The sequence below is a fragment of the Trachurus japonicus genome, chromosome 12 (genome assembly GCF_045865225.1).
Source record: "Trachurus japonicus isolate A0001 chromosome 12, Traja_1.0".
In the NCBI taxonomy this organism is placed as follows: Eukaryota; Metazoa; Chordata; class Actinopteri; order Carangiformes; family Carangidae; genus Trachurus; species Trachurus japonicus.
Window position 1 is genome coordinate 4,302,668 of NC_140918.1, and position 23,931 is coordinate 4,326,598.

Below are 23,931 nucleotides of genomic sequence, written 5' to 3' on the forward strand. Positions count from 1 at the left end.
TCATAGTAGGCTTTCTGTTGAGCGAGTTGTTTTTCCAGAAGCTTATTTTGTTCAGCTTTGTATTGAGCTATGCTCTGGTTGACAAGTTTGCGCACTGCTTCCAGAGTGACAAGCTCCGGCCCCGGCTCTTGTCCTTTACCAGCCATCCTGTTGCAGTAGTTCACCGGCTGATGCGTCAGATGACGATGACGAGGTCGACCAATCACGGCGCCGAGCGGCAAAAACAACACCAGAATCCGGAAGAAAACACACAATCCTGCGCGAGCAGGACCGATTTATAGCATACGCTAGTAAAGCTTACTCGGTTAGACACACAGCAAGCACACGCGGACGGACGAGCAGCGAAGCACCCGAGCCTCCCAGGGGTTAACCCGGCGTGCAGTTATGGGACACCGATCAGCAACGCCACAAGAGCAAGCCACAGCCAGCAGCCGTCAACCCGCTAGGACGACCACACGTGAGACACTTACCTCAGTGAAGTCGGTCGCGAGGAGAGGAGCGGCTAGCCGGCGAGTTAGCACGCACAAATCCCGGTGCCAGCAGTACAGGAGAAAGGGGAGACTTCCCTCTGAGCCACCAACAAGGACAGTGCAACGACTCAAGCCAGGGCAGGATTAGTTCCGGAGAACATCGAGCCAGATCATTAGTGTTACCCAAGAACAAACACCCGGGGCTTCCCACACAGGTAGGCAACAGGTAGCAAACACGAGTATAAAGGTAGATGTTTGTATTAAAGCTCCATACAGTATAAAGGTAGATGTCCATGTGTAGTGTGATTATAAAGCAGCTCTAGGTTCTATATTAATACTGTGAAAGTATCAAAGCCTCAGTCCACAGAGAAATGCACACAGCCTGTATTCAGAAACTGAGACTTAAAACCAGCCGTCAGGACTTCCTGTCACTTTGTGATGTCACAACTAAGCCGACGCCCCCTCACCACCTGGACCCACCATCCATCCAACAACTTGTACAATTTCGTTTCTCTGAGTGTTTTATTCTGAAAATCTACTCTGTTTTTTATTGGATCACTTTAAAAAACAGTCAGCCAATCAGAAGAGAGGCCCAGAGCCTCCTCCTCTCTTCTGATTGGCCGACACCGACCTGTTGTTACTAGAGCTCCAGAGAGAAGCTGAAAGAGAGAGGAGATGGAAAACTACACTGAGATGTTCTTTTATATGGATCAACCTTTCAAAATAAAACACATTAGAAGAAAAAGCAGCTTTAAAGGTCGTCAGAGGTCAAACCGACTCCTCTCTCCGACACGTCCTCATGTGATCTATCAGAGCTGAGGGAATTTTTTTTTTTCCCAGCATCCTTCATGTTCTCTTTCAGCCGTGGCCCCAGGAGAGGAAGCTGAAAGAGAAAGAGAAGGAGAAGAAGGAGAAGGAGAAGGAGAAGAAAAAGTCGACTTCCTCCTCCTGACGACTGTGTTTAGATAAACAGCTTCGTTTCTGCACCGATGCTGTTTCCACATCGTTCACTTCTTTTTATCATAATCTCAGACTTTTCCCACATTTGCATGAATATTATGCAGACAAACAACACACACACACACACACACACACACACACACACACAGACACACACACAGACACACACAGACACACACACACACACACACACACACGTGCACACCCACAAGATCAAAACACAGTTTGAAATGACTCCAATGGGATGTGCTGAGATTAAGGGGATTAAAAGTCGTGCAGCCCCACCAGCAGAGAGAGAGAGAGAGAGTTGTTCCCAAGGTAACGGCGCTCGCTGCTTCCTCCACCTGACACACTTCCTCCTCCTCCTCCTCCTCCTCTTCCTCCTCCTCCTCCTCTTTTTACTCCGTCAACAACACAACTCGTCACTTTGTCGTCTTCAGCGTCCAGATGTTCCAGATGTTCCAGATGTTCACACCTGGCTGCAGCCTCGGCTTCACTCTGCAGGTTTATACAGTAACACTGTGAGGAAACGTTAAAGAGGAGAAGAGATGGGAGGAAGAGGAGGAGGAGGAGGAGGAGGAGAAGAAAGTGGAGAAGGTGGAAGAGGAGAAGAAAGAGGAGGAGGAACGGGAGGAGAAGAAAGAGGAGGAGGAGTAGAGGGAGGAAGGAGGAGGAGAAGAAGAAAGTGGAGTAGGAAGAGGAGGAGGAAGAGGAGAAGAAGATAGAGGAAAGAGGAAATGAAACAGAAGGAGGAGGAGAAGAAAAAAGAGGAAGTGGAGGAGGAAGAGGAGGAAGGAGTAGGAGAAGAAAAAGGAAGAGGAGAAGGAGGGGGGAAGGAGGAAGAGAAAAAGGAACAGGAGGAAGAGGAGGAGAAGAAACAAGGGGAGGAGGAAGAGGAAGAGGAGGAGAAGAAACAGGAGGAGGAGTAGGAGAAAAAAAAGGAGGAGGAGAAGGAGGGAGGAAGGAGGAAGAGAAAAAGGAACGGGAGGAGGAGGAGGAGGAAGAAGAAAGAGGAAGAGGAGGAGAAGAAAGAGGAAGAGGAGGAGGAGAAGAAACAGGAGGAGGAGTAGGAGGGAGGAAGGAGGAAGAGAAAAAGGAACGGGAGGAGGAGGAGGAGGAAGAAGAAGAAAGAGGAAGAGGAGAAGAAACAGGGGGAGGAGGAGGAGAAGAAAGAGAAAGAGGAAGAGGAGGAGTGGCTGTTCGGCCTGCCTACCTTCCTACCTTCCTTCCTTCCTTCTTTCTTTCCCTTTGTCATTCCTTCCCTAACCCAGGAGAACAACAGGGCGTGGCGCAGTGGTTAAGGCGGCCGCCCCATGTAGAGGCTACAATCCTCAACGCAGGCGTCCCCGGTTCGAATCCCGTGTCGGGCAGACCTTTCCTTTCCCCCTCTCTCTGCCTCCCCCTTTCCTGTCTATCTATACTGTGCTATCCAAAGCCCAAAAAAATATAGGGTTAAAGAAACAAATGTACCTCTGTACAGCTTCAACACAGACGAAACCAACATGGCCGCCGTCTGGAGGAAGTGTTGACTGACTGAGTGAGTGAGTCCTTCCTTCCTTCACCTGTATCTTCTCCTTCTCCAGGTGTGGTGAGTGTGACGTGAACAGCTGGAGCTCGGCTGGAGCCAGACACCGATAACGTGTTATTGATCCGATCAGTCTGATCGATCGGCTCCATGAAGCTGCCTTCCTTCCCTCCTTCCTTCCTTCCTTTTCCCCTTCATCCTTCCTTCCTTCCTTCTCTTCGTCCTTCCTTCCTGTTTTCCCTTCATCCTTCCTCCATTCCTTCCTTCCTTCTTTCCCTTCATCCTTCCTGCCTGCCTCCCTTACTTCCTTTTTTTCCCTTTCATCATTCCTTTCTTCTTTCCCTTCGTCCTTCCTTCCTTCCTTCTTTCCCTTCATCCTTCCTTCCTTCTTTTCCTTTGTCCTTTCTGCCTGCCTTCCTTCCTTCTTTCCCTTCATCCTTCCTGCCTGCCTCCCTTACTTCCTTTTTTCCCTTTCATCATTCCTTTCTTCTTTCCCTTCGTCCTTCCTTCCTTCCTTCTTTCCCTTCGTCCTTACTTCCTTCCCTTTGTTCTTCCTTCCTTCCTTTTTGTCCCTTCATCCTTTCTTCCTTCTTTTTTTCCCTTCATCCTTCCTTCCTTCTTTTTTTCCCTTCATCCTTCCTTCCTTCCTTCCTTCTTTCCCTTTGTCCTTTCTGCCTGCCTTCCTTCCTTTTCTCCCTTCGTCCTTCCTTCCTTCCTTTTTTCACTTCATCCTTCCTTCCTTCCTTCCTTCCTTCCTTCTTTCCTTCTTTCCTTCTTTCCCTTCGTCCTTCCTTCCTTCCTTCTTTCCCTTCGTCCTTACTTCCTTCCTTCTTTCCCTTCGTCCTTACTTCCTTCCCTTTGTTCTTCCTTCCTTCCTTTTTGTCCCTTCATCCTTTCTTCCTTCCTTTTTTCACTTCATCCTTCCTTCCTTCCTTCCTTCCTTCCTTCCTTCCTTCTTTCCTTCTTTCCTTCTTTCCCTTCGTCCTTCCTTCCTTCCTTCTTTCCCTTCGTCCTTACTTCCTTCCTTCTTTCCCTTCGTCCTTACTTCCTTCCCTTTGTTCTTCCTTCCTTCCTTTTTGTCCCTTCATCCTTCCTTCCTTCCTTTTCTCCCTTCGTCCTTTCTTCCTTCCTTTTTTCACTTCATCCTTCCTTCCTTCCTTCCTTCCTTCCTTCCTTCCTTCTTTCCTTCTTTCCTTCTTTCCCTTCGTCCTTCCTTCCTCCTCCCTTCCTTCCTTCCCTAACCCAGGAGAACAACAGGAGACACAAATGTACCTCCGTACAGCTTCACCACAGATGAAACCAACATGGCCGCCGTCTGGAGGAAGTGTTGACTGACTGAGTGAGTTCTTCCTTCCTTCACCTGTAGCTTCCTCTTCTCCAGGTGTGGTGAGTGTGACATGTGAACAGCTGTGTGAGCTCGGCTGCAGTCAGACACCGATAACGTATTATTGACCCGATCGGTCTGAGCGATCGATCGGCTCCATGAAGCTGCACTGATCACCGCTTTAACGGTCAAATGAATCAACATAATAAGAGTGTGTGTTTGTGTGTGTTTGTGTGTGTGTGTTTCCATGTGTGTGTGCGACTGTGCTCTTTGTATTCCTGATGCTCTGCAGACTAATTGGATATGACGGAGGAGATAAATGCAGATGTTTTTCCCAGCATGCATTGCTCAGCTCAGCGCCAACGCCGCCACCATGCGCCGCCGCCGTGCACAGAGGGAGACAAAGAGTCGGAGCAGTTCACCATGAAAACAACAAACACAGCGAGCCAGCTCTGCAGGGTCCGGCCTCCACACTGATAACACACACACACACACACACACACACACACACATGGACACACACACACACACACACACACACACACACACACACACACACACACATAAACAGACACACACACATGGACAGGAGCATGCTCAGTGCAGTCAGGAGTCACACGGGGCCAGACAGAGTTTTACCGTTGATGATTTTGCTGAAAGACATGTCAGAACTCCTTTACCTCCTCTACCTCTAAGTACCTACACACACACACACACACTGATATACACACATACTGATACACACACACAGGCACGCAAACACACACACACACACACAAACGTTCACACTTAACATGCACCCTTCAACCCCGAGGCTGTAATCAGGGAAATGTTCTAGCAAATTTGTTGTGCAATAGCAACCCCAAAGGAGGCTGAGTAATGATGCACAACATATACACAACAGCACACACACACACACACACACACACACACACACACACACACACACACACACACTGTCATGTTGTCTGTTTGGTTGTTTTTTTTTATCACATTGATACAAACTGATTTCTGAGCTGAGTTTCACATCCACTATAACACGATCGAGTTTACATTATAGCTTGTGTGTGTGTGTGTGTGTGTGTGTGTGTGTGTGTGTGTGTGTGTGTGTGTGTGTGTGTGTGTGTGTGTGTATGTGTGTGTGTGTGTGTGTGTGTCTGATCAGATGTGACATGTTGATCAGTGATGTTCAAAGAAGCTAAAACATCAAACTCTGAAGCTGCAGAGTCACAGGACGTCAAACAGACGAGAAAATAAGAAGTTTAAACTTTAGTTCACATCAATCTGAAAGTTTCTATATTTGTGTCTGTGTGTGTGTGTGTGCCCATCCTTCTGCTTCCTTCCTTCCTTCCTTCCTTCTTTCCCTTCGCCCATCCTTCTGCTTCCTTCCTTGACCTAATCTGTTCCTTCCCTCCATTCTTTTCTTCCTATTTCCCTTCCTTCCTTCCTTCCGTCCTTCCTTCCTTCGTTCCCTACTTCTTCTTCCTTCCTCTTTTGATCCAATTGACCCAATCTGTTCCCTCCTTCCATCTTTCTTTCCTTCCTTTTCCCTTCCTTCCTTCCCCCTTCCTGCCTTCCTTCCTTCCTTCCTTCCTTCCTTTTCCCCCTTCCTTCCTTCGTTTCCTACTTCCCTCTTCTTCCCCTTTTGATCCAGTTAACCCAATCTGTTCCCTCCCTCCATCTTTCTTTCCTTCCTTTTCCCTTCCTTCCTTCCTTCCTTTTCCCCCTTTGTCCTTCCTTCCTTCCTTCTTTCCCTTCGTCCTTCCTTCCTTCCTTCCTTCCTTCCTTCCTTCTTGCCCTTCGTCCTTCCTGCCTGCCTCCCTTACTTCCTTCCCTTTTTCCCCTTGGTTCTTCCTTCCTTCTTTCCCTTCCTCCTTCCTTCCTTCCTTCTCTTCGTCCTTCCTTCCTTCCTTCCTTTTCCCCCTTCATCCTTCCTTCCTTCCTATTTTCCCTTCGTCCTTCCTGCCTAAACTTTATTTCACATCAATCTGAAAGTTTCTATATATATATTTATGTGTGTGTGTGTGTGTCTGTGTGTGTGTGGGTGGAGCTGAAAACATATAAACACACACAAAGACACACAATTACACTCAGTGGCAATAAGAAAGACACTAAAGCCATCACCTTTCCAGCCTATCACACATCTGATACACACACACTCACACACACACACACACACACACACACACACACACACACACACACACACACACACACACACACACACACACACACTCTGAGTCCTGGGATCTGATGGGAGCAGATCTTGCTTCAACACTATATTACTTTCCTGTCCTCAGGCCGACTTCCAATCGGACGCAGCTGCTGATAAACTGACTGTGATATCACACACCAGTCCTCCATCCCACACACACACACACACACACACACATATAGAAACACACACACACACAGCCCAGGCCTTTGCTCGAGGCACCATACACACACACAGACACACAAACAGACGGACGAGGCTTTTACTTCTAAAACACAGTGAAATGATTCCAGTGGCTGAGCTGGAGGATTCAGAGATCAGCGAGATAGAGGAGGAGAGGAGGGGTGTGTGTGTGTGTGTGTGTGTGTGTGTGTGTGTGTGTGTGTGTGTGTGTGTGTCTGTGTGTGTGTGTGTGTGTGTCTGTGTGTTGGGGAGGGGGGGGTGTGATTGTGAAGGAGGAGGTGGTGATGTTGAGTTGTGTTGGTGTTGTGGAGGCCACGGGGATGGAGGAGCAGAGCGATGCCGGGAGGGATGAAGAAAAAGCTGGTGAGTGGAGATAGAGGAGGAGAGGGGGGGAGGTGGGGGGGTGGAGGGGAGGAGGGGGGAGGGGGGGGTCATATGGAGAACATGTATGTTGTATGTGTTGTTGTGTGTTGTATGTATATGTGTGTAACTGTGTGTTGGAGGTGACAGGTTTCACGTCTTCATCGTCTGGTTGGACGTCGTCGTCTTCCTCCTCTGACAGACGACCAATGGGGGCGTGACCAACTAATGAAGTCAGTGATGGTGAAGAGGAGGAAGAGGAGGAGGAGGAGGAGGAGGAGGAGGGAAGAGGAGGAGGAGGAAGAGAAGAAGGCAAGAGGAGGAGGAGGAAGAGAAGAAGGCAAGTGGAGGAGGGGGAGACAAGAGGAGGAGGAGGAGGAAGAAGAGAAGGAGGCAAGAGGAGGAGGAGGAAGAAGAGAAGGAGGCAAGAGGAGGAGGAGGAGGAGGAAGAAGAGAAGGAGGCAAGAGGAGGAGGAGGAAGAGAAGGAGGCAAGTGGAGGAGGAGGAAGAGAAAGAGACAAGAGGAGGAGAAGGAGGAAGAGAAGGAGGCAAGAGGAGGAGGAGGAGGAAGAGAAGAAGGAGGGGGAGACAAGAGGAGGAGGAGGAGGAGGAAGAGGGGGAGACAAGAGGAGGAGGAGGAGGAGGAAGAGAAGGAGGCAAGAGGAGGAGGAGGAAGAGAAGGAGGCATGAGGAGGAGGAAGAGGAGAAGAAGGCAAGAGAAGGAGGGGGAGACAAGAGGAGGAGGAGGAGGAAGAGGAGTCAAGAAGAGGAGGGGGAGACAAGTGGAAGAGGAGGAGGAAGAGAAGGAGGCAAGAGGAGGAGGAGGAGGAGGAAGAGAAGGAGACAAGGGGAGGAGGAGGAAGAGAAGGAGACAAGAGGAGGAGGAGGAAGAGAAGGAGGCAGGAGGAGGAGGAAGAGGAGACAAGAGGAGGAGGAGAAGGAGGAAGAGAAGGAGGCAAGAGGAGGGAGGGGGGGAGGAGGAAGAGAAGAAGGCAAGAGGAGGAGGAAGAGAAGAAGGCAAGAGAAGGAGGGGGAGACAAGAGGAGGAGTAGGAGGAGGAGGAAGAGGAGGCAAGAAGAGGAGGGGGAGACAAGTGGAAGAGGAGGAGGAAGAGAAGGAGACAAGAGGAGGAGGAGGAGGAGGAGGAGGAGGAAGAGGAGGAGGAAGAGAAGGAGGCAAGAGGAGGAGGAGGAGGAGGAGGAGGAAGAGAAGGAGGCAAGAGGAGGAAGAGGAAGATAAGGAGACAAGAGGAGGAGGAGGAGGAAGAAGAAGATAAGGAGACAAGAGGAGGAGGAGGAGGAGGAGGAAGAAGAAGAGAAGGAGGCAAGAGGAGGAGGAGGAGGAGGAAGAGAAGGAGGAGGGGGAGACAAGAGGAGGAGGAGGAAGAGGAAGAGGCAAGAGGAGGAGGGGGAGACAAGAGGAGGAGGAGGAGGAGGAAGAAGAAGAGAAGGAGGCAAGAGGAGGAGGAGGGGGAGGAGGAGGAGGAGGAAGAGGAGGAGGAAGAGAAGGAGGAAGAGAAGGAGGCAAGAGGAGGAGGAGGAAGAAGAAGAGAAGGAGGCAAGTGGAGGAACAGGAGGAGGAGGGGGAGGCAAGAGGAGGAGGAGGAGAAGGAGGCAAGAGGAGGAAGAGAAGGAGGCAAGAGGAGGAGGAGGAAGAGGAGGAGGAGGAGGAAGAAGAGAAGGAGGCAAGAGGAGGAGGAGGAGGAGGAGGCAAGAGGAAGAAGAGAAGGAGGCAAGAGGAGGAGGAAGAGAAGGAGGCAAGAGGAGGAGGAGGAAGAGGAGGGGGAGACAAGAGGAGGAGGAGGAGACAAGAAGAAGAAGATGAGGAGGAAGAGGAGGCAGAGCATCATGATATTTACATTTTTCTCTGTGAAACTTTCTGTTCCGTCACTAAAACCTCTCCCCTCGTCCACAGGTAGGAACCATCACTTACTGCAGACTTCACCGGTTTATATGTGGAGGAGGTGCTACTGCTGCAGGTTCTCCTCTCTCTGGGGGGGTGAGGGGTGGTGGGGGGGGGTGGGGGCTGTGTCTCTGCATGAGGCCAAGCAGCCGTGAAGATCCAGCGGGGAGCAGCAGCAGCAACAAAAGACCTGCAGACAGAACCCAGCAGACACATAAATTAGATATTGAACATACAGGATGAAGAGAGAAGGCGCACACACAGAGAGAAACAATTGCACTGTATTGATGTGTAGGAAACAGAGAGGAGGGGGGAGGTGGTGGTGGTGGAGGGGGGGGTGAGGAGGAATTAACTGGATAACATTACAACAGCATATGTTGTTTGTGATAGAGACTCAAGACTGCCACTAGGCTCCTAAAGGGGCAGAGTTATGGAGAAAGCACATGACATAGATACAGGAAGTTGACTTGTCATGGGGCGTCTTTGGTTTCTAAACCGTCTTTGGCTAAGGTAGGTGGGTCCAAATTTGGGTTCTACATAGTGAAAAATGTATTATTTGACACCAAGATCATTCAAATAGGACAAGTCTTTGCAATTGCATTCCGAAATGCAATATTACTGTATCCGCATGGGCATTGAGTCCGTAGAGTCAAGTAAGTAGGCTACGCCTGAGTATGTGGGGGCCTACACACACACACACACACACACCGCGTTGTGTCATGTCCAGCTTGGAAGCCTAGTACAGGAAGATGCTACACATACTAACCCTAACACTACTACAATATACACTACCGTGCATTTTAGCCGAGTCAGACGTAACATGAACCTCTAATTTAGCAGAATTCCGGGACTGATATATGGTACAAGGAAGCCAGTGAGTAAGTCCATGGGTCCAAATTTGGATTCTACCTAGTGAAAAATGTATTATTTGACACCAAGATCATTCAAATAGGACAAGTCTTTGCGATTGTATTCCAAAATGCAATATTACTGTAGCTATATTCAATGGCGGCCATCTTGAAAAATGGCTGCCATCTTTAAAACAGGTTTTATCAAAAGAGCAATCCCCAAGGAGTATGTGTGCCAATTTTGGTGCTTGTTTCCAGAAATTAACGATCCTCCTGTAATTTGAGGTTATCTGCCCCACTATAGCTAACTAGGCTATAAACATGTAGGCTAACAACAATTTGGCCACCTTCTTAAGCATAATATTATGTTAGCTGAGCCAAGAGGTCAATGACCACTTGGTAAGTGGATTAGCACATAGGCTACGTCTTTTATGGGTGAGTGAGTTAAACTTCAGTAGCCTACCGCTAACCGCCACACGCCGTCACTTCTCCTCACTGGATTGTGGCTATACCCGCGGACCTCCGTTACACATGTAGTATAATACCAAAATATAATTGGCTGTCATTATGGCAAAGGGAATCAACAACCAAACTCAACCAGCTCATTAGTTAGCTTATTATCAGGCAAGTGCCCTGGGTTAGCTTTTAAACTGTGCTAATTATGCTAATGTTATTTAAAAGTGACATAACCTACACCAACGTCCCTGAGTGTTAGCGCTAATTAGCAGGTGTTTGGATTCACCAGCTGGATTGACAGTTTAGGTTGTTAACTAGCCAATTAATTAGCTCGGCCCACAATGCTATCGATGCAGAAGTGTGTGTTCACTTTAAGTATGAACCAAAGTCCCAGCTGCCACAAATTACGTTGATATTCAGCTTGGCCTTTGGTGTTTTGAGAGGCACTTTTTTTGACCATATTTGGATTAGTTAGGAGTTAGGGGGCAGAGTCAGAACAGATAAAATGTTCACAAGCACAAAACAGCTTTGTTTTGACGTTTTACCCTTTTAACCAGCCAATTGTAATCTGAGGCAGACAAGGCATAAAGTGAACATTTGTGCCAAATTTGAAGACGTTGCTGAGACATCATGTCCATAAATATGACCACAGCTCTGCCTGTCGCTGGGCAGGAAAAAAAGAAAATCACAAATGTTATAAAAATAACAATGAACAAACAGCGAGTGAATAAAAAATGTACAAATGCAAATGTTGAGTCTGCAGGTCCTGTCTCCTCTGATAGAGCAGTCAGTGTGTGTGTGTGTGTGTGTGTGTGTGTGTGTGTGTGTGTGTGTGTGTGTGTGTGTGTCGGCAGACAGCGTATTATGAAAAGAATAACAGCTCTGTTCAGTTCCCATCGGTTTCTATTCCCCCAAAATGAGAATCACTGGAGTGGAGCAAACACAGATCTGGGAGTTTCATATTCGACAAATAAACTCATATGCATCTATCCATGCAGCAAACACACACACGAACACACACACACACTTTAACTCCTATAGAAGTGGGTCCTTCCTCCTCGTTTCAAACCTCAGGACAAATAAAGAAAATGTTTACGAGGAGACGAGTTATTAAAACTCTCCAACATTTAATGATCTTTCTGCTCAGGTTTGGACGCGTCGAGCTGCAAACGTCTTCATGATGACTCTCCGTCCTGGAAATTAGGTTTCTGTGCTAATTTGCTAATTTGCGGCCGCAGCAGATGATGCTCACATACACTCACGTGGTTTCCCTTCAACTAAACGTAATGAGAAGGTTTTAATGAACCAATCTGCAAAACAGCAAAACGTCGAACCAGCGAACGCATCAGCGAGACGTTCAATGACAACACGTTTTATTTGTTTTCCAGACCACACACACAGCAGCTGAACAAGAAGACCTTTTTCTAATTAGCAGGAGATTGGACGTGCAGCTGAGGCTGATGGGAAGTTCTGGTCATGAATCTGAGTAATTGGACAAGTGGATGGTAGGATATGTAAATATGACCTGCAGGTGGCGCTGCAGGAGAATCAGACGATCTCTAAGGTCGTTAGGGTTTGTTACAACGCCACTAATTATTATTACCGCCATTAATAATGTAATAAATGTTCACCTCATGATGTAACAACGCTACATTTTGTAATAATCTGCCACATTTTGTAATAAAATTCTTGAACTCAATATGTAAAGTTGTTACGTAATGCACCAAAGTATAACAAAATGCGGGTGTTGCACTTTTTTTATGAAAACAATATAATAATTTGGTGCATTATGTAACAACTTATTACAAAATGCAGCAAAGTTTATTGCGTTCAGGAATTTTATTACAAAATGCAGCATTATTACATATTGCGGCGTTATAACAGGGTTCAACATCAACCTTTCTTCTCAGTCCTTAGTTCCAATAGTTATGGAGATGAAACAAAAAAGGAAGGAAAGGAGGAAAAGCTGCTTCTTCTACTCTTCTACTCTTCGTCGTTTGTAACTAATTTGACGGACAAAACTTCAGTGAATTTATTCTGATTAACTGCTTGATGCTTGTAAACACATGTTTTAATTGGATCAATTTATTTCACGTCCATGTAAACGGTGAAGTTGGAATTTCCAATCAGAGTGAATGATTATAATCAGATTAGAAAAAAAAAAAACTTGGCTTGGTAAACTTGGCTATTGTCCCTCCAGTTTTGTTACCATGGAGATTCACCCTTTAAACCCACTGGCGGACAAAGATAACAAAGATGATTGTGTTTGGCTGTGATATATAATTATATGTGTTGTATTTTCCATCACTTGTATCTCTCTTGTGAATGTATGTTTCCACTTTTAAACCATTTTTAAAAAAAGATTTGATGTAATTGTTTTTGTTTTTTTTATCATTTATTCATTTTATACATGGGTTTCTTCAAGAATTCATGTTAAAATGTTTCATACCCACTGACCTGCAGATGTGTGTGTTTGTATATGTGTGTCCTGTAAAATGTCCATTATATTTTTCCCAATACATTTTATTGATCGTTGGCTGCTGGAGGCCGTTATCGTCGTTGTCTGAGGGTCTAATTATGAGCGAGTTAGCGAGCTCCATCAGCCTGTTCGCCCTGTGGCTGATTAACAAAATAGAAAAACTGAAGGCAGAGGTCAGAGGTCACCAATCACTCTGACAGCCCTGAGTGATGAGGTCAAGATTTCCCATCAGTAACACTGATGTCAGATGATTGACAGATGAGATGAGACAACACGACACGGTGACTTTATTATCCCTCATCTGAACCGAGCATCTTCTAATATCAATACACATGTGTCCAGATGTTTATAGACTTTATGCAGCAGAGGTTTAGGGGTGTTGGTATATGTTATCGCTCCCATTGATTATTAATCATCATTATCTAAATAACTATGATGTGAAAATGTCACCGTATGCAGACGATACACAATCATACATCTCTGATTCTCAACGCAACAAGACTTCTTATCTTGCTTTTAGTCTCACATAGGGATGTCACGATTACAGATTTTCTAGGTACGATTATTGTCAGAGAAATAATCACGGTATTACCATTATCATGATTATTATACATTAATTAATTTCAAACACTATTAATGTGTAAAATCAAATATAGTCAAAATATAATTACATTACTAATTATTTACACAAAGTATCTATTAAAATATGACCAATTATTAAAGTGTTTGAAATATATAAGTCATTAATTGTCATCTATACCAAATGTTTAAGTTAATTTGAATCTTTTTTTTATTATTACAAATGACACTGACTCTAACATTTAAATTCCTACCAATTCAATGCTACGTTAGGTAAATTGACCAGTATCTAAACATTTACCTTTATTCTGGCGCACATCTGCCAATACGGTTCCGACATAATCTTTTTTTGGAAAGTGACGGTATTTAGGAATCCTTACGATCAATTAATTGTGGCTTTTAATACCGCGATTAATTGTGAAAACAAGTAATCGTGACATCCCTAGTCTCACAGCATTTGTTGTTATTGTTTCTTTTTAGCGACGGTCATGAACACAACAATGTTTTCATCTAGGTAAGATCAGTAAAAATTTGACTGTTTGAGGCTGAGACATGATTTTCTTAAATGTTTTTTTTTACAGAGCTATTTCAACACAAGATTGCAGTAATTTCAAAGCTGCAGTTAAGATATTAACTAATGTGAAAAATTATCATCCCTGTGTTATTCAATCATAAGTCCTCCAATTGTCCACAGCAATTGTTTCCTAGTATACAGGAGATCTGCTGTTTTCTGTTTCCACAGCCTTACACTAGAAATATGTTAGAGTTTAGGCTTTCTCTTCTCCTATTAAAACCTCCACATTCTGCAAAAAAAAAAGCAGCACGACCTCCGTGTCCTTTACCGGTGGCTACAGCCCCGTGGGCACAATGCATTTGGATTACGCCGAGAAAATGGGAAAGTCAATGATCTCACTGTATAAACCTGAACTCTTTAGACCGGCTCAGGAGCGTCGGTCCATTACTGACAGATTAATAATTCAGGGAAGTTAATGAAGAAGCCTGCTGTGCATCAAAAAGCCTGCGAAACTGCAGCTGCAACACACACATACACACACACTCCTGCTGCTAAGGGAATTTAACTGAAAATATACTTTCTCACAACAGGTGTAAGTGACATGATTGTTGTTTGGCAATTTTGGAATCTGTGTGCACCTCAACCAGCTCGGCGTGAGAGTTTCTTACTGGGAGGTGTGATGAGCAGAGAGCCTGTGGTTTGTTCAGACATGTCTGTAATAACACAACAGAGAAAACAGACAAGTTAGAGGGACCATTTCAGACCAAACCGTTGGCTTTTTCATCTGTGGATGAAACCGTGACTCAGTTTCAGATCAGTTCAGAGAGTCGTCGTCGTCACGACTCACGGCTGCGTTTTAAAGCCGGGCGACACCTAGTGGCCGTAGTGATGATTACAGGAGGGAAGGGGGGATCGTGTTTAATTTTTATTACTGTTTCCATGAGCTCTGCTGCATGTTTGTCATTGTAACCATAGCAACAGAGGTTTGGAGCACCTGTTGTCATTTCCGTTCAGGATTCAGGGCTGAAAGGCTCCAACGACTCGAGTTAGTCAAAGGTGAGAGGTTTGTAGATGTGTTCGCCTGGTGTCAATCTGAATAAAAACACTTCTTCTTCTTTTTTCTTCTCTCCTCTTGAATCAGCTCTATCCTGCTCAACACAAAAATAAAAATGACAATAAATGAAACAAGTCAAAGGAAGTTTGAAGTGAGATGCAGCTGAACAGCCAGAGACAGCCGCTGCCTCTCACAGAAACAACATCAACACACACACACTCACTGTTGAGTGTAAATCACAACAGAGTGTGAGAAGTGTCACGGGCGATGACGCACCAAACACTGAGCTGCCAACAAACCTTCAGGAAAGAAACACATCATGCGACCGTGATAACCACTGAACTCTGGGAACATTAAACTAAACCATTGTTATAGAAGATCTCTGATCCTGAAGGCCACTACAACCTTCTCAATACAACCTCCTTAATGACCTGCAGAACCTCTCCAAGGAAGACCCATGGGATCTCTGTAAGTACAATACATTCAACCACAATGTAGAATTACTTAAGGACCTTATCAAGTACTAGAACAGAAGAACAGCTAAAACTCCCCCAACCATCTCTACAACCTCCTCAATTACCAATAAAACACTAAAAACCTCCAAAAGGATCACAAGAACTCCTTCAAGGACAACTGAACTTCTTCAAGGTCCTTCATTTAATATCCTAAGGGACACCTAGACCTTCATCTAGAACCACTTAAATGATGACTAAACCTCCTCTGGGACCACTAGAACTCCTTCAAGGACAACTGAACTTCCTAAAGAGCCTCTATTACCTTCTCAGGTAGCACAAGAACACCATAAGGGAAACCTAGAACTTCTACTGGAACGTCCCCAATGATTGTTAAATATATTAGACCCATAAAACCTCCTAAAGAACCAATAGAGCTCCTTCAAGCACCAATAAACCTTCTCGGTTTACTCTAGAACATCCTTCATCTAGAACTTCAATGATGACTAAACTTCCTTGTAGACAACTAGAGCCCCTTCAAGGACAACTGGACATCTGAAAAAGTTCAGTAAAACCTCCCTAAAACCTCCTGAAGGACCACTACAACTCCTAAAAGCATCAATAAACTTCCTAAAGGACCTCCTTTACCTTCTCGGTTACTTCTAGATCATCCTCAGGGACACCTGGAACTTCATCTAGAACTTCACGGGCGGCAGTGGCTCAGGTGGTAGAGCGGGTCGTCCAATGATCAGAGGGTTGGGGGTTCGAATCCCTGAATCTCCTGATGGGTCGTGGTTCGCGCCTTGCATGGCAGCTTCCGCCATCAGTGTGTGAATGTATGGGTGAATGTGATGTGTACTGTAAAGCGCTTTGGGTATCGTTGAGATGGAAAAGCGCTATATAAATACAGACCATTTACCATTCATTGATGGCTAAACTTCTGAAGGAACCACTAGAACTTCCAAAAATATCTACTCAATGACGTGTAAACCTCATGAAGGTCTACCAGAACCCTTCTGATCCTTGCAAATTCCGAGGACACCCTAAAGAAGTTAACAATAAACCACAAAACCCTGATCCTAAACAAACATAAGAACCTCTTAGGAGCATTGAAATCTCTTTAGTGGTGACTAAACCTTTAAGAACGTAAAGGACCTATATAAAAATGAGCCCAGCTTCCTCCTAAAGACCACAAACAGCTTGTTCCAGCGTCTCATAGATGTTTTTCTGGTGTCTTGTTGTGTTGTTGAAGGTCACAGTGAACGGTTCCACATTATTTACACACTCATCAAACCAACCAGCGACGCCCCCTGACCTGGTTTATTCAGCCTGTTCCTTTAACATGTTGCATGTGTGTGTGTGTGTGTGTCTGTTTGATGGTGCATTATGAATTATCATGCCACATAAAGCTGTGTGGACATGCATGAATATTAACCACATGTGCACAGATGCATCAATATCAAAGTGAAACAGCAAGAAGCATCATCTGTTTCTCATTTTATATAAAAAATACGGAATAAAACAAAGTGAAAAATCCTCAGAGAAAGACGCAGAAGGGATTTTCGATGCTTTAGAGATTGTTTGCAGAGAATAAAACCCCGGGAGCAGGAAGCCATGTAAAGGTGAAGTGTGTGTCTGAGGAGATGTGGGAGTGTGTAATTACAGCATGTGAAGCCTGTTCTTGTCTTTACCTGTGGTGAGAGGACACACAGAGGACGGAGACGCGGCGTCGACTCTTATCACCGCCGCTCAGAGTGTTTGTCAGGTTTCGCTGCTGCTGCTGTAATCCAGCGCTCTGCTTCATAAACTGTACAGGACAATGTAATTACACAGAGACAGACATGTTGCAGCTGTCTGAGAGGACACATCGACACACATAGACACACACATACCTCTCTAATGAACATGTTACATACGTGTGTGGTCATTAACAGGATGTAAACTCTGATCTTTCGCATCGAACACGTTTGTTCTGTGTGTGGTTTTTCTTTCAGTCTTAAGCTGATTATCTGCAGGTCTAAAATAGGTCAAATCAGCGGCGCTCATGTTTTTTGCCACAAGGGAGCTAAATTTATGTCTTGTTTTTTCTTGTTTTTTTTTTTCTTTTTTTCTTTTTTTGATGTGCACCAACCAACCAAACAAAACCCACGACCAAACGGGCCATGCCTGCAGAGTTCAGGCTTCACTTCGGCTGACAGGGAGGTAAAAGGTTTGTGATATAGCCAGGAGCCGGACCCGGGCCGGGGCCTCAAATGTGACAAATGCAATTTTAAACCGCAGCTCAGAATAAACCGGGGGAGCGGAACGAGACACGTAATTGGTTAGATGCTCTGATTTTTTAGCGTGTTAGAAATGAATAAAAATAATGTTTTCACTTGGTTTTTCGATGAGTGAGTCAGGACTCGTCGGACTAATGAATTCAGACTTTTCTGTCCTGGTTGACACGCACACACACACACACACACACACAGACACCAACCTCCAGGCGGCTTCGCACTGAAATAAAACACTAAATTAAAACAGCTAATGAGCAGCTAATCAGGAAGTGACTTAAGAGTCTTAAGCTCTGATCTCCCGGGGTCCGGGGGTCTGGGTCGGGCCCGTCTGAAGGGATCACCAGAGAAGAAAGAAGAAAATTAACTGATCTGGTGTCAGTTCATTCTGTCGAGCTAATGAACTAAACGATCCGACTATAATTAAAACTGTGTCCTGATGAAAGTGAAGATGAACGGACTGTATGAAGTGTTCAGGTGGTGAATGTGCAGCTCACAACTTGTCCACCAGAGCGTTGTGGAGTTGTTGGATTGTGTATTTGATGAGTTTGATGAGGGAAACCAAGAAATCCCATGAGCCTCCGTAGCGTAGCTCTGAGCAGCTCACCGCTCTGCTCTGCCGTTCTAAAAATAGCTTGCACCGACAATTAAAGGTAACAAACCTACTGCTACAACTATAGGGATTATGGCAATGGACCAGTTTGCCAAAATGTTGAACTATCCCTTAAAGGAAATTCAGTTTTAAGTTTGTAGAAGTTTGTGACGACACAGTGTGACAGGTGATGATTTTACTTAAATCCATGATGTAATAAACTGATGGAAATGATGAAATCACAAAGGTGTTGATGGAAAAGCGTAAAAACTTGAATAGAAGTAAAGAACTATCAGACATGTACTTCAATGAAAAAAGGAAGGTTTTAAAGGAATAGTTCACCAAAAAATGAAATTCAGTCATTAGTGACTCACCCTCATGCTGATGAATAGTCAGTGAGTAGTTTTTTATTCCTCAAAGTGCATCTGGAGACCAGGAAGGCCAGTTCTTAGTCCAACAAAAATCCTTATATGGTAGTCAATAGCACCCGACACAAAAATGTCCATAAAACTACAGAAAAACCTTGTAATATTCCTCCACACTGCTCGTCCACTGCAATCCAAGTGTCCTGAAGGGAGATAGTCCAGAGTTTACTGGAAACTAGTCATTTAGGACATTTTTACAGCCTAAACAGTCCTGTATTGAATTTGCTTATGGGGCGCTCTCTCGCGTTCATGCACGTGAACGTCAGAGCACAATCCAGGACTGTTTAGGCTGTAAAAATGTCCTAAATTACGTCGTTCTGAGTAAACTCTGGACTATCTCCCTTCAGGACACTTGGATTGCAGTGGACGAGCAGTGTGGAGGAATATTAAATGGTTTTTGTGTAGTTTTATGGACGTTTTTGTGTTGGGTGCTCTTGACTCTCATATAAAGTTTTCGTTGGACTACGAACCGGCCTCCCGGGTCTCCAGATGCACTTTGAGGAATAAAAAACTACTCTGGAGTATTCATCAGCATGAGGGTGAGTCAATAATGACTGAATTTAATTTTCCTTTAAGTGAAAAAAAAGGTTGTTTAATGTCCTGTATGTATCTGATGATCTGAAACATCACGTCATTGTCCACATCAACTCAGCTGCACAGTAAAAAGATGATGAGTCTTTATCAGATATCAGTTAACTGAACAATAACTCACTGTGATTTTGAGCAGATGTTGGTGCTGATAGACACATCTGGATCAGCTCTAAACGCTGCTCTCTGGTTCAGGCCCAGTGCAGCTTCCTCCTCCACCTTCAGCTCCTCTCAGGTGACTTTCACAGGTGGAGAACTTTCCCCGAGCAGCGTCAGGACATCGTCCCCTCTCCGCTCGGCTGAAGAGACGACATCACGGCTGCTGCTTCTGCTGCTGCTGCTTTGAACTGACAGTAAACACATCAAATATGCATGAGGAGGTGGGGGGGGTGTAAATATCTAAGAATCTCTCTTCTGTGGTTTAATCCTAAAAAAGTGTTTAGCACGAACTGACAATGACACACTCCGGTGACGGTGCAGAGCTCTGCCTCCGTCTCACAGTCGACTCCCTGATTAACAGAGATTAACATCAAAACCACAAACAGCCGGAGTTCACGGGAAGTATCAGAGCTGCAGGAGGAGTTATTAAAACACCCTCATCCTCTTCATCATCATCATCATCATCATCATGACACTGCTAAACGAGCAGTTAAACAATCTACACCGCTACTAGATGTCCCAGAAGAGCACCTGCTGCATCTCAGGCCATAATGTTTTAGCAGTAGGTTTGTTACCTTTAATTGTCGGTGCAAGCTGTTTTTAGAACGGCGGAGCAGAGCCGCGAGCTGCTCAGAGCTACGCTACAGAGGCTCATTATGGGATTTCTTGGTTTCCCTCATCAAACTCATCAAATACACAATCCAACGACTCCACAACGCTCTGGTGGACAAGTTGTGACCTGCACATTCACCACGCTATGAGATAATAACACAACGTTACCAGACAGAGTTGTTTTAGAGGGAAATACAGAGACTGCTTGATGAAAAACTGTCCCTGAAGGCAACGCGCATCAGCATTTTTGCATGAATTTCCCTCTAAAACAACTCTGTGTGGTAACGTTGTGTTATTATCTCATAGCGTGGTGAATGTGCAGGTCACAACTTGTCCACCAGAGCGTTTTGGAGTTGTTGGATTGTGTATTTGATGAGTTTGATGAGGGAAACCAAGAAATCCCATGAGCCTCCGTAGCGTAGCTCTGAGCAGCTCACGGCTCTGCTCCGCCGTTCTAAAAACAGCTTGCACCTACAATTAAAGGTAACAAACCTACTGCTATGACTATAGGGATTAACATTAGCCGTTCTTTAGCTTGGCTACTTAGCAATAAGTTGGTGCTAAGTCAGTGGAAAAGCAAAGAACTGGTGCTAAATCCGGACTAGCACTAGAAAGCTAACATTAGCAACATTTAGTGACCAGTTAACGTAAGTTTAGCCAATGTTAGTGGCTGAGAACAGTCATGTGACATCATGAAGCATCAAGGTTCAGACCCACTGGACCGATGGAGCTGCCACCGAGTTCATCAGCTGGAGGTTAGTGAGCTGTCTTCTCCTCTTCTTCTTTCTCTTCTCCTCTCTTTTTACCAGAGAGCAGCTCCTGGTGTTTACCTCCACGTTCGTTCACCACTAAACACCACAGATGTCTGCAGCTCCATCAGCTCAGCTGTCACCAATTACTGTCTGTCAGAGAGCTGATGGAGGAACAACAACATGAAACTCCTCTTGTTTGTGTCGGTTTGTGAGGCACTGATGTGATATCTGATCAATAATTTAAGGTTTTAACTTGAAGAGTAAGTGTTTGAACTAAAAATCTTCAGACTTTGGATCAAACAGACGATGAAAACAAAGAGTCGGAGCTTTTGTTCCAATGTGTCAGACGTTTAATCAACAGTTAAAGCTCAGTGTTTCTTTTTCTTCTGTGTTTTATTTTGAAGTGTATTTTTCCATCTCCTCTCTTAGCTTCTCTCTGGCGGTCTAGGAAACAACAGGTCGGTGTCAGCCAATCAGAAGAGAGGAGGAGGAGGCTCTGAGGCTCTCTTCTGGTTGGCTGACTGCTTTCTGAATGATCCAATAAAAAATAGAGCAGATTTCAGAATAAAACACTCAGAGAAACTAAATCCTGCAAAGTTGTTGGATGGTGGGTCCAGGTGGTGAGGGGGCGGGGCTTTGTTGTGACATCACAAAGTGACAGGAAGTCCTGACGGCTGGTTTTAAGGCTCAGTTTCTGAATACAGGCTGTGTGCATTTCTCTGTGGACTGAGGCTTTGATACTTTCACAGTATTAATATAGAACCTAGAGCTGCTTTATAATCACACTACACATGGACATCTACCTTTATACTGTATGGAGCTTTAACACAAACATCTACCTTTATACTGTATGGAGCTTTAACACAAACATCTACCTTTATACTGTATGGAGCTTTAACACAAACATCTACCTTTATACTGTATGGAGCTTTAATACAAACATCTACCTTTATACTGTATGGAGCTTTAACACAAACATCTACCTTTATACTGTATGGAGCTTTAACACAAACATCTACCTTTATACTGTATGGAGCTTTAACACAAACATCTACCTTTATACTGTATGGAGCTTTAACACAAACATCTACCTTTATACTGTATGGAGCTTTAACACAAACATCTACCTTTATACTGTATGGAGCTTTAATACAAACATCTACCTTTATACTGTATGGAGCTACAGACATCTACCTTTATACTAATAGAGACATATAAATATCTATATAGTTGTATATAATTAGTGTGTTTTGTCCAGATAAAAACAGCGTCTCTTGGTTCTGCTTTCATTCGTCCTCCTTCTGTCTCTCTCTCTCTCTTTCTCTCTGCAGCTCTTTCAGTCTGAGCGCTCTGCTGGAAGCAACGTGGTGGAGGAAAGTTGTCATAACAGTGTGATGGTCTGGGGGCTGTGTATGTGTGTGTGTTAGTGTGTGTATATGTGTGTGTGTGTGTGTGTGTGTGTGTGTGTGTGTGTGCGTGCTGCAGGATGGTGGTGAACGGCAAATGGCCATCGCGGCTCCGCTTCGCCAAAACAAATTACTTGGAGCTGCTGGCGGCGATCGTGGCCCTGAAACATTTTCAGCCATTTCTCCACCACTGTCACATTTTGATAAGCTCTGACAGCTGCACAACAATGCCTTACATCAGCACACACACACACACACACACACACACACACACAGATAGACACACACACACACACACAGACAGACACACACACACACTGCCTGCCACTGTAAGCGTCACTGCGTGTGGGATCAGCAGGTTCACAGACTCTTCACTCTTCACAGTAAAACAAACGGAGCTGCTGATCACTGCACATCACACACACATCACACACACATCACACACACATCACACACACATCACACACACTCTGAGACACGTGATTGGATGCAGGTAGTTGCACCTGTGCACACACACACACACATATATACACACACACATACCGTACACACACTCTGGTTATTATTTGTGTCAACATCTACTGGATTAAAACGTTCACATTCAGGAAGCTTAACCCTCCTGTTGTCCTCCTGGGTCAAGGAAGGAAGGACGAAAGGAAAGAAGGACAAAGGGAAAGAAGGAAGGAGGGAAGGAAGGAAGGAAGGACAAAGGGAAAGAAGGAAGGATAAAGGGATAGAAGGAAGGAAGGACAAAGGGAAAGAAGGAAGGATAAAGGGATAGAAGGAAGGATGGAAGGAACGAAAGGAAGGAAGGACAATGGGAAAGAAAGAAGGAAGGAAGGATAAAGGGATAGAAGGAAAAAGGAAGGAAGGAAGGACAAAGGGCAAGAAGGAAGGAAGGACAAAGGGAGAGAAGAAGGAAGGAAGGATAAAGGGATAGAATGAAGGATGAAAGGAAGGAAGGACAAAGGGCAAGAAGGAAGGAAGGACAAAGGGAAAGAAGGAAGGAAGGTCGGATAAAGGGATAGAAGGAAGGAAGGAAGGACAAAGGGAAAGAAGGAAGGAAGGTCGGATAAAGGGATAGAAGGAAGGAAGGAAGGACAAAGGGAAAGAAGGAAGGAAGGAAGGATAAAGGGATGGAAGGAAGGAAGGAAGGGAAAGAAGGAAGGATAAAGGGATAGAAGGAAGGAAGGAACGAAAGGAAGGAAGGACAATGGGAAAGAAAGAAGGAAGGAAGGATAAAGGGATAGAAGGAAGGAAGGACAGAGGGAAAGAAGAAGGAAGGAAGGATAAAGGGATAGAACGAAGGAAGGAAGGACGGAAGTAAGGACAAAGGGAACGATGGGAGGAAAGAAGGAAGGAAAAAAGGAAAGATAGATGGAGGGAGGGAACAGATTGGGTCAAAAAAAAGAAGGAAGAAGTAAGGACGAAGGGAAGGGAGGGAGGGAGGGAGGGAGGGAGGGAGGGAGGGAGGGAGGCAAAAAGGATTGTGGAAAGAAGGAAGGGAAAAGGGAAGAAAAGAAAAATGGAGGGAGGGAGGAAACAGACCAGGTCAACTGGATCAAAAGAGGAAGGAAGAAGTAAGGACGAAGGGAAGGAAGGAAGGAAAGAAGCAAGAGAAAAAGGATTGCTGAAAGAAGGAAGGGAGAGAGGAAGGAAAGAAGGAAAGAAGCAAGGGAAAAAGGATTGCTGAAAGAAGGAAGGGAGAGAGGAAGGAAAGAAGGAAAGAAGCAAGGGAAAAAGGATTGTGGAAAGAAGGAAGGGAGAAAGGAAGGAAAGAAGGAAGGATGGAGGAAGTGAACA